The following is a 12,382-nucleotide window of genomic DNA, read 5'->3' as shown; positions in this document are numbered from 1 at the left end:
ATTAGAACAGCAAACAATTTTATCAGATACCTGTAGAAAGATATGTAATTCAGCATTTCACCTATTACAACAAAACTTTATCAAAACATTTTTTAATAGGATTACAATCTGAAGACTTTGCTGGCCATGACAATCTTGTAACGTCCTCCTGGTCGAGATAATCCTGTACAATACGCGCACTGTGGGCAGTGGCATTGTCAACCTAGCATATGACAGAAATATTGTCTTCATGTAATGCCTGTAGGAGACGCCGTTGACGTTTCCCTGGAGGATATGAAGAGCAGTTTTTCTACCATGATGAATAGCTGTGGGAAAAACAGTCTTCCCTCATCTGTTCTCCAGGCAAACGACGAACACGAATCGTACATTAATAAGTCGGAAATAGGAATCATCTGAAAAGATGACATGTCGCCAGTGTCTTAACAGCCATCTCTGTGTTACTTGAGCAAGACAGCATACCACCTTACGGTGTCTTAATTGTAAGGTGACATGCTGTTCTTGCCCAAGTAACACAGTGACGGCGGTGAATTCTGGTTAATATCGGTTTGGAGATAGCCCTTCTTGCAAAATAACCTTGTTTAGTCAGTCTTCTAGTCGCTGTTCTTCAGGATACCCTGGAATGAATGTGTTCATGCCATTCCTGACGTAAGGAGTTGCAAGTCTTCTTTCGATCTTAATGTGTTAACCTAATTAAAACACGGTCATCTTAGGCAGTAGTTTTTCGGCGTCTACCTGTAGACTTTCCTGGAACAACGTATCCTGTACTCATATTCGATGACGAGGAACCCACTTTGAGACTAATAATGGCTGGAGACGGTTTACTTCATACCATTTCTGGACAGTCGAACAATTTGACGCACTATAACTTCTAGCACGTGACAAGGCATGAATCTACACCAACTACAGAGAAGTTGTCTGAACAAAGTGTTGATCTGTTTCGAAAAGATCCGAAAAGATTTTGACCAAGATTGTATACCCAGTCCTATCACATTCATCTGAATAGAATTCTGGATTCGCACTGTTATACAATAAGGAATGAGCTTTGTATAGTTTTAAAATTTATAATTTGGATCACAATTTAAGTCTTTAGTAGAATACTCTACTACAAGTAACAAAATACTTCATTTTTTAGTCGATAAGGTAGTAGATAAAAGGTTTTGAAGTTCAGACTACATCTGAAATCGAAATATATTTAAATTCGAAATATCTATTAAAATTTAAAATGGAGATTTCCTTATGACAACCGACAACAAATGCAATAGCTAATAAATCAATTATTATGATAATGTCTGGTTTATTTTCGTTTATATAACTGTCGCATGACCTGGTATTTGTTTTTTTTTCTTTATCATAACACCTGGTTGCTGGTTGTCTGTTTCACTTCATATCTGACGTTAACTGTTAATGATACTGAAGTTCTAATTGGTTCAGCTATATTTCACCCATTGGAATACACTGAGATTTAACACACTCTAAACCAAATGCAGATTGAAAAAAAAACCGACAAAAATAGCAAAAAAATTGGAAAATATGTTACTTCAAAATTCCCTCAGAGTATTAGACCTTTACTCGAAAAGTAATGCCGAAAGTCATAAATTGGCAACGGTTGATTACTAGCTGTAGTTTGGCATCATGAAACGTTTTTCGTCGAAAACAACCTACTTTCTGGGTCCCCAAGAAACAGGATGGAAAAGTAGACATTTCGTATCGGAAGAAATTCCACAATGTTTTTTTAATTTGCTAAACAAAAATTATGCATATTTTTAACGGAACTTACAGTAGTTAGGCTGAATTATATCAACATTGAATATGAGTGATATTAGAAAACTAATCTTTCTACATGGTATTATTAGAAAATCTACGGTGTGTAAAGTATACAGTTGGGTTTGTGCATTATGTTGACCAGTTTATATTTAAATACTAAAGTTACTGAAATATTTTTATGCAAAGTGGATCTCATACTGCAGTGATAGAGAGTCCCACCTCGATGGACTACATTGTGATATGAAAACCTGAGTGCTAAATTTAGCTGAAAGTACACTCAAACCCTATTTCTAAATGAGAGTATAATGGCGTACATATATATAGATGAACACGGGCTGATTTTTGTTTACTTGTGTGGAGTTAAACGCGAAGCTACACAAGGAACTAACTTTGTTGTGCCTACCACGAGTATTGAAACCAGGTTTTTAGCGTTATAAGCTATGCCACTCGGGCGCCTTGGGCTGATAAGAGCTATCAATGTTCGAAACTGTAGATCTCAGCTGGTCAGGGTATGAATGTTTTAACCTAAGGTGAGCTATGCCACTCGGGCGCCTTGGGCTGATAAGATCTATCAATGTTCTAAACTATAGATCTCAGCTGGTCAGTACCTGAATTTTGTAACCTAAGGTGAGGTTATATGTTCTGATATCATACATCGAGGTATAATAACTGACATACTTAAAATCGACATACCATTGCTTTAATATCAATATTTTTGGCATCCTTCATTTTAAAAACTAAATTAAAGACTAAACTATTGCCAGACCATCATTATTGTGCCTACTACAAAGAATTCTCTGAATTGTGAACAGTAATGGCTGTTCAATGTCATCAAGTACTTAATCAGTGAATGAAAAAAAAAAGAAGACTTTTCAGAATTCAGTTACTTTCGAACAAATTGATGTTTGTAGAAGGATGGAAGAACGGTAACGAAGTCCTGCACAGTGAAGCTGAAGTTTTAACTTTCTAAGTTCGTAATGTTGCTAGAAGTAAGATAAAAAAGCAAGATAAAAACGGTGTGTAGATATAGATTTTTGCTCTTCCCATTTTCCCAAATAAATAAATATACAGAATTGTATATATATAAAGGTATATCTATCTAGTTAAAGTTTCTATCTGCTTATGTGTATATCATACAGAATTGCTCATCAACCATATAAGTTATTAGCGCCTAATAAAGAAAGCGGTTTTATTTCCAAACGGTTTAATGATCTAATGGAAGAACAAAACCCACTTCTCCCAGAAACAATTCTGAATTGGTATCTGCAAAGGTCAGATGTTTTAAACCATCGCACTTTGGACATTCAAAGTTTGATGACCAGACAGATACAGTAGGCAATTGACTTTTGAGGACAAAACACTTTGAACATTAGAATATCGCTTGGCAGTTAATCTAAACGACTCACTTTGAATGGCAAGACAATTATGAACACTTTACTGATTATTTGTAATTAATGCAAGCAACTATTTGCTAATAATAAAACACTTTGGGCGTTTCACCACTGCCTGGCACTCGTGATATTTCAAGGTAAACAAGATCAATAGAAAAAAATTATCTTCAGTAAAGAAACCCAATGACCCGAGTGTTTTCAAACAGAGGTCTTTCCTTCATTAGTTCTAGTAGCTATCAATTATATTGATAAGAAAACAAGTCAGTGTATCGTAAGACACATTAGATTGAATGTATTCAATAAAGATTGTTGAAGACAAAATGCTCATCCTCATATCATAGGTCATAAATAACCTTCCGCACTTGTTTAGATACTTCTATGTCGTTGTTAATCTGGGGTGTGAATCATACTCTAATAGTGAGGTAGCATAAAGATGAGTAAAATATAGTGGATCACACCTTAATGACTGGATAACACAAAGATTTGTAAAATATAGTATGCGCTGAAACAAAATTCCTCTTGGATGTATGTAATCAGAACGAAAACTGACCATAACAGAACAGTCTTTGGTTTGACTTAGCAGTGTGTTACAGGTACAGTCCATTCTGTCTCTGATGTATGTGAAAGTTTTATTCCTCTCTGCTCCAATAGTCAGTCAGTTATGATGAAAGAAAGTCGAGAAAACCCAAGAACATAAACTGTACTCAATAAAAGTAGTTGCTATTTGTCTTACATTTGTGTTTGAGTCTTCCTTTGACAGTAATGTTAAGTTTGTTAATTTTAAATACAGTTCATTTGAAATTGCTGTTTTTGCAAAGGTTAATACCTTCCTGTTAGCTCCAGCAAGCATAAGATTTTTCTGACTTTTTCCAGAAATCTGACTTTTGAAGTTACTATTATCATTTTTAGGTTTCACCTATATCTAAGGGAAAATACGAGGAAAGGTGGAGTCAGGGTCATCAACTTAATACTTATTTGTTGGCTCACTTTAGTTTTATCAGTGAATACCGCCGATTAAATTATTAAGTGATAGTTTGTGGACTTTATTTTGAATGTACTTTTTGTTCGATTTTACTTTCTAGTTATTGTTAACTTTGTAGATGGTGATCATGGTAAGATACTTTTGTAATCTGTGTACAACTTATGGTGGAGAGCTGTAAACTGCTCATTCTGAGGTGTGTCAATGATTAGGAGAGATCCTTTCGTGGATTAAGGGCTTTAGCTAGACTTGGTGATAATTATGCTCATGTTCTCAGTCTGTCATCGGGAACCATGAGGATGAATAGTAACTAGGTAGATTTCAAGCTGTTGCGCAATTTTGACCTCTACTAATTACCTTTCATATATAGAACATAGGGCAACAAGAATGGATTATGGTGATAATGATCTGGTACTCCCAGAAACTTGTTGTTTAACAAAGGACTTGTTAAGCACTAGTCAGAGCCTCTTTTGACCAAGAAGCGGCATGAGGTTCACATAATGATATTCTCTGCAAGAAAGAATTGTGACACTGTCATATAGAGCGACCAGTGTCTCATGATTCTCATATGAATCTCTGTGGCAGCTAAGAGTCTTTCAAGTCAAGAACTTCATAGATCATCTATGGAGCTTGATGATGTGTTTGAAGAAGCAAATGGCTCTGTGGGTGGGATAACAGTACCTCATCACTACATAGCCGCAAGTGATGATACAAAACCACTTCATAGGCTTTTTTGAAGCAATAATGATGTTTCCAGAAGAGAGATCAAATGTATATTGAAGGATGGGGTAATGTAACTTGCTGAGAGTCATTGGTATTACCAGTAGTTATTGTGAGAAGGAAGAAATGAACTTTAAGAGCCATCCGAACTTTAGGTGGTGAATGCAATAATACCTATCAAAGCCTTTCCTTTGTTATGAACACACAAATATCTAGACATCCTGAAATTTACCTGTTGGTTTAGTATACTATACCTGGCTTTATGTATGCTGCTAACGCTAAGCACATTTGGCACCGTTGATATTTAGACACATTGCATCCTCTGGCGGGAAATTTCAGGAGCAAGTTCCAATATTTCTTTGTGAGCAAGACTAACTCCGTTTCACGAGACTTAGATCCATTGGAGTAGTCTGCCATTGGGTCTTTCTGAGACTCGGATACTCCAGGTCAATGAGTTGGTGGTCACTGCTATTCCCTTCATCACCATTGACCATGTTAGGTCCCAGGGAGTTTGAGTGGAGACTTTGAACTCCCTAAGACCTATCATGGCTAATAGTGACTGCCTGGCCTTATGAGATCTTAGGCTAGCCCAGTGACAGACAAAGTGAGCTTTCCCATGTCTAATGTGTTGACAAACAGAGCATCTTCATCAATGGCCATGATGAATGACAAGCCAGCACCGAGAGTCTGAGGATTGACTGTATACTCAAACCCCTTGCTGTAGAAGAATCCTGAGTGTGGTGGTTCATTGAAGTATTCTATTGTTCAAGATAAAAAATTATCATGTGAAGCTGGGAATACAGTGTGGAAACCCATTGGCTAGTTGAAGAAACAATAGCCAGAATGCCTAAGAATTTGATCATAAATTGCAATGAGGCAATCTGTCCGTGTTTCTGTGTTGTGGGCCAGTGCAATACACCATGACAAAAATCATATATTCTTGTAACGTTATTCTCCAAGATGCTGTCATCTCTTCCAGATTTGTAAAGCTCATTAACCATTTAGTGAAGTATGGTCCACATTAATTGTGAACCTTCTACCTTAAAAGTAGTGCCAATAGTGAATTATGAAGACTACAATTGCCATAATTCGATTCTTTGTCATGCTGTATCTGCATATGACTAATATACATGATTACAAATTGTACTGTATCTGTGATAACACCACTGCTCCAATTCTACCATCACTGATATTGATGTCCAATGGGAACCCACTGTCTTATCGTGGATATGTTAGCTCTGTATCCTCTACAAAGCAAGTGTTAGAGATTTGAGTGCCTCATCACATTCTCACATTCCTTCTTCCATCCCAAGTGTATCTCAGTTTTAGTGAAAGCTGGCAATGATGCTGCTACCTTGGATAATTTGGCTACAAACCACTAATAATACAATGCAAAACTAAGGAAAATGTGTATTTCTTTCTTTATCACGAATTGAGACCAGTCTCATACCAATGCTGTCTTAGCAGGGTCTGTAGAGTCTCAATCATTACCTACAATATGACTGGGAAATTCCACTTGTGTGTGAATGAGCACATAGTTTACTAATTTCATTTTCAAGTCTGTTTGCTTTATTTACTGGAATATCATTCTCAGATTCTCAGCTTCAGACTCAAACACATGATCAAATACTAAAATGTCCTTCACATAGATCATGAATCTCTCCCCTTGCAGTCCCTTCAGAATAAGCTCCATTAGCCTCTCGAAAGTGGCAGTCATGCTGCACATACTGAATGACTTGCTTCAAAACTCTTACAAGTAAATCATCTTTTATGCTAAAAACAGCGGGGGGTATGCTCTCATCATCAAGCTGGACTTACCAGTATCTGGATGCCATATCTAAAGTTTTGAATTAATAAAATCCTTCCAAAGCATGTGAACATTCATCTGTTTGCAGCAAGGAAAAGGTGTTAATGCCAGTTACTGCGTTAACCCATCTAAAATTAAGAAAAACTGTTGAAGTTATTTTCCTCTTTCTTATCCCGTCCTTCAACATATGTTGCATCTCGGTGCTGACCAGATCCCTAGTGCTCCAGGGATGCTGGCACAGTGGTTACTTAACTGGATGTGCATCACTTGTATCTATATGATGGCGAGTTACTGTTGTTTGACTCAATTGACCATCTTGTTTTACAAAGTGGAGTTCCAGAGTCAATGTCTAGGCCAGACTTGGGCTCCTTTATTTTTCTGGAACTGTAATGGCAGCATTTACATCTTGCATGTTCAATCAATAAAGTACTGAGTTGCTCTCACTGTAGAGGGTCCAGATTGTTTGCACAGTCCTTAACCAATGAAGAGATGTGTTGACATGTATTTGCTTTTGAATGCAGTGCAACTGATACAGCCCTATCCTCGGTTACTTTTACTTCATTTACTGTACCAGTGTTCATTCTAACATAAAGATGGATAACAAGTTACTCAGAATTACAAAACAGCACTGGGAAATCATACCATTTGGACATATAACTGCAAGAATTAATGGTGCTGGATTTCCGGACAGGAAACAGTTCGTTTCGTGTGTAGGTTCTAGATGCACTATACTTCATCTTTAGTAAATCATGAAACACCACTTACGTATAAGAAGGTACCGTTATACCTTTTATTGCATACACCTGTAAAGTTCAATGTTACTTCAATCTGGCTGATATCAGATAACTCTTTTGCAAAACATCAGTTCACCAATTGCACAGGCAAAACTGATTATTAATTTTTGTGGTATATTTGTCTCATGAATGCCAATGCCGGAACCGAGCATGGAGATTATTATCTTCATTCAGTGACCAGCATCTCCTAGACATAGCCGGAGATTTGACTCTCTAATCACATCTGGTTAATCACCATTCACCAGAACGAAGTTACTATCCGCTGATTAGAGTGATGTTCTTATTTGGAGAGTCTGTTATACCATGAAACTACCAGTGGTTTTGATCATTCCTGTATCAATCAGCGACTTGATTTCTGGCCCTTGCAGCTTTACAGTTCCACCCAACCCCAAGAATGATGGGCTGACCACCAAACATTTCAGTGAAAGTTGTCTGTCATGCTCCCCAAGTCACTGGCCAGGCCAAACTTGGGCTCCATTAATTTTATGGAGCTGTAGTGGCAGCATTTACTACTTGCTGTTGGTTCTCGTGTACCTGTTGGGCTATCATTTAAAACAAATAGCCTTGCCCGCTCTGCTGCTCGATATAGTTTGGAAACTGTTAGTTCTCCTGGACCTGATGAGTCATTGGTCAAAACCTTATACTTCAATATGAACATGCAAATTTATGTACTTTTCTCAATTAATATGCTGTACGTGCAAGGACTGTGAATCCAAGGGTTCATGATTTGCGTCCAATTGCCGAAAAAAATGTGTTTTTCACTTAAGGGCTATGGGTATGCTATTAGAATGATGGTAAAATCTCACTATTTGATGAAATAATAGTAGCTCAAGAGTTGGCAGTAGATACTGTTGAATAGCTGCCTTCCATCTAGTCTATCAGTTTACAATTTAGGACAACTATGTGCAGATAGCTCTTGTGTATTCTTATGTGAAAATTATTAAACAAACAAATATATATATATACGATGTTTAATAAAATAAGCCTCAGAGTATAGCCCAGTGGTTAACATTCCGTATTGTAACGCTTTACTTGTATTCTGACGTTTGTGAATTCAAATCCCAGTCCAATTATACCAGCTCCCCCTTTTAGGTTCTTTTTTTAAATCTCAGATTTGTATTTTTTCCCCGTATTTGTGTTGAAAAAGAGAATTTGACAGTAAACCTCCACATATAGTTCATTCAGTAAGTGAGAAGTAGAAAAAAATATGATACTTTTCTGTAGACATTCAGAAAGCAGAATGATGGGGCTATAGGGCACAAAATTGTCAAAAAATTTTTTGAGTCATATCTAAAAAAATAACACCTAAATGCATATCCTCACAATCCCCTTAGTATGCGTAAAAAGTTTCAGGTATCTAGGTTCTTTCCTCTTGATGTCTATCTTTCAGTCTGTGATTTCTATTTGTAATATAAGGAACCACTTTTTTCTATGTGGTTTTTCACTATATTGCCTCATTTAAAAACTGTGCACGCGCGTGGATAAGATAAGTAATAATGCCCAGATGCACACCCTCATGGTCCACTTAGTATGGGTAGAAAATTTCAGGTTTCTAGGTTCTTTTCTCTTGGAGCTATGGTGGTCACATATTCTTTTATATGTGGTTTTTCACTGGCTTATCTCAGAAAAAGGTGCGCACGCACGTGGATAAGGTCCACATCCTCAGGGTCTACTTAATATGTGTGCAAAATTTCAGGTTTCTAGATTCTTTCCTCTTGGAGCTATGGCAGTCACACACACAGAGGCCACTTTATCATTATAGATTTTGCTTATATTCCCCCCCCATTCTATGGACGGTTGGATTCTTATAAACAGCTTTCTCTTCTAATCTGTACTATATGTAAAAAAATCATTATAACAACAGCATAATAAAAATAAAAACATAAAATACTATATCAAAACTACTTATATTCCTTTGTGTAATTATTATTCGATCACTAGAAAAAGTACCCGGCTTCGCTCGGATTTTTAGGTTGATAGTTGTGTATTCTGAACGCATTATAGCATAAAAGTATAACCTATACACTTTTGTTGCTAGGCAACATCACATAAAAGCCATTGTTGGAACACATTGTTACCAAAACGCACTGGCCTTTCTATGTATTAGAAGTTGTTATATAATGAACCACTTCTTTTCTATGTGTTTTTTTGCTAGATTACCTCATGTGGATGAGATAAGTAACACCCAGGTGTACACCCTCGGGATCCAATTAATATGAGTGCAAAATTTCAAGTTTCTAGGTTCTTTCTTCTTCGAGCTATGGCAGTCACATTTCTTTTCTATGTGGTTTTTCGCTAGCTTGCCTCATAAAAAGATGCTCACGCGCATGCGCGCACATGGATAAGTAATAATAACCAGTTGCACACCCTCAGGGTCTACTTAGCATGGATGCAAAATTTTAGGTTTCTAGGTTCTTTCCTCTTGGCAGTCACACATACGCAGACATACACACAGACCAACAGACACGCCCTTTTATTATTAAAGATTTATGTTATTTAGACAAATTAAAGGAAGAAACTACGCCGTAGACATTTGTAATTTACTTCGTAAAAAATAAGAAAAGAAAATTTTACTATGTTAGTAGGTACATAGCTAAACACGGTTAACTTAAGTCACCATCGCATTTAAATGACTAGTCTCCTTTTTTTTAGTAGTGTAAGTATTTGGATTTTTTTTCATTTCTTGGATTGGTTGTCTTTTCTTAAAAAGCATCACTAAAACAAGACAATGAATAAAAACAAGTTTGACTTCATAATTCGGTGTTAAAAGTTTTTTCTAGTTAAAGATATAAAATAAAAATAATCAAAAAGCTACGATAAAACATATTTTACTTAGAGTCATGTATGCACGAGCCATGTTTGTGTAACTTTCTATAGGACAAAGAATAATTTACACTTCACCAATCAACAGTACGTGAAAAGAATAACATACACCTCACCATATCAGCAGTATGTGAAAAGAATAATTTACACCAGATTATCTCAACACATTATATGAAAAAAAATAGTTTGTATCACACCATTTCAACACCGTGTACGTGAAAAGGATAATCTAACATATCAACAGTGTGTGAAAAGAATAATTTACACCACATCATTTCAACACAGTATATGAAAAGAATAGTTTATACCTTACCATATCAATAGTGTTGGAAAAGGGTAATTTACGTCTCCTCATATCAATAAAATGTGTGAAACGTGGCATCGACATAGAGAAATCATCTACATGCCTTTTACTATATATCATAGCAAATCAAATATCCACTGGTATAAGTAAATATCTCTATGATAATTTGTCTTAAACTATTTAAAAAAACATTTAATTTCTAAGAGTGGATAAAAGTTTCTTAACTGCGAAAAAGTTTGAATTATTTAACTTCCAGCAGGTAATATTTTTACATATTAATTAAAATAAACTTTAACTATAACATTTAACTATTTAACTATATAAACTTATAACATTCCCGTAAAATTACTGTTTGAATGTATTATAAACATATATTAACATCACCTCAGAAGAATTATAACGTGAACTATCTGGGACATTCTATAAAGTTATAATAGTCTGGGGCTCAAATAGAAACTCCTTCTCAATGTAAAATGTGTACCCCACCCCCTTACAGAAAAGGGTTAACTCGTCACACTTTTTTATACATAAGTTTAGATCTGCCTATAAAACGTTGTAAATATCTATATTATCTTTATGTTTTCTTTCAATGCTGACAAGGATTTATTTAACCGTCTTGCAGTAGTTGCACAAAAAAGACAAATTCATCTGAAGGAAGTTTTCACACATGAGCTTTCTACAGTTCCACATTCATGATTCATCTGAAGTAAGTTTTCACACCTGAGCTTTCTACAGTTCCATATTCATGATTCATCTGAAGTGAGTTTTCACACATGAGCTTTCCATAGTTCCATATTCTCTTTCACATTCTGATTGTACCCTGAACAAACTGTAAAAAGTAAGCTTTTGCCTGAACAACAAAAAAGAAACGGAGTCACCGTAACAAATGCCAATATCTAACATGCTCTCAGTTTGGATAGTGGGCAGCATGGCTGATATACAAATGGGCGGGCAAAGAAGTGTTAGTAGCTTTGAATAACTTTCTGAGTTTGTTTGTACTTAAGCACAAAGCTACACAATGGGTTATCTGTGATCTGCCCACCTCGGGAAGCGCTGTGTCACTGGGAGACTGCTGAGTTGGTCTATAAAAAACCTATGCTATAGCTTTTACAGAGTTATGGGTGCTACAAAAGACTTTGATCCTTATGATATAAAAGATTCAATTGAAACATTTGAGCATGCACGAGGATAATGATAAAGTTAAAATCCACGGTCCCAAAACACCCATCTCAATGCAATTGATTAACTTCATTGGAAATCCTAAGAATAATGAAAATGTGGTAACATTCTCATCAAAAACTTTGCTCGTCCTAGATCAGAAAATGGTTTTTGCAAGTAGATTCAAGGATGGCCTCATTGCTTGAATGGTCATTTCAGATGGAGTCGTAGACCAAGATCTATTCTCTTCGCATGAAGAAGCAGATACCAGGCTTCTACTTCATGTTTTGCATATTTCACAAGAATACCCTCTTTTGGAAGGTCTCAAGGCACTGACGTTGCATGTGTCTGCATGCATCGTATCCACAAGTTGGTAGCAAAAAGAAGAGCTTTGGTTTAGTAGCAGCTGAACTTGGCCAACTTATGTTGCCAGCAGTACACACACTGACTGGGTGTGATTCAACAAGCAGTTTTGTGAGGGTTGGCAAACTAAAGCTATGGCGGCTTGTCAGGAAGAATCCACAAAAATGTAGAAGCCTTACCAAGTTTGGAATTTTTTAATTGATTTATCTCCTGATCAGAACTTCTGACAACTCCTTTCTATGACCCAATGGCTGACTCAGCGCATGTAAGTGTTGTGCG

This window comes from Limulus polyphemus, unplaced genomic scaffold (genome assembly GCF_000517525.1).
Source record: "Limulus polyphemus unplaced genomic scaffold, Limulus_polyphemus-2.1.2 Scaffold75, whole genome shotgun sequence".
NCBI classification, from domain to species: Eukaryota; Metazoa; Arthropoda; class Merostomata; order Xiphosura; family Limulidae; genus Limulus; species Limulus polyphemus.
This window is presented reverse-complemented; position numbering follows the sequence as displayed.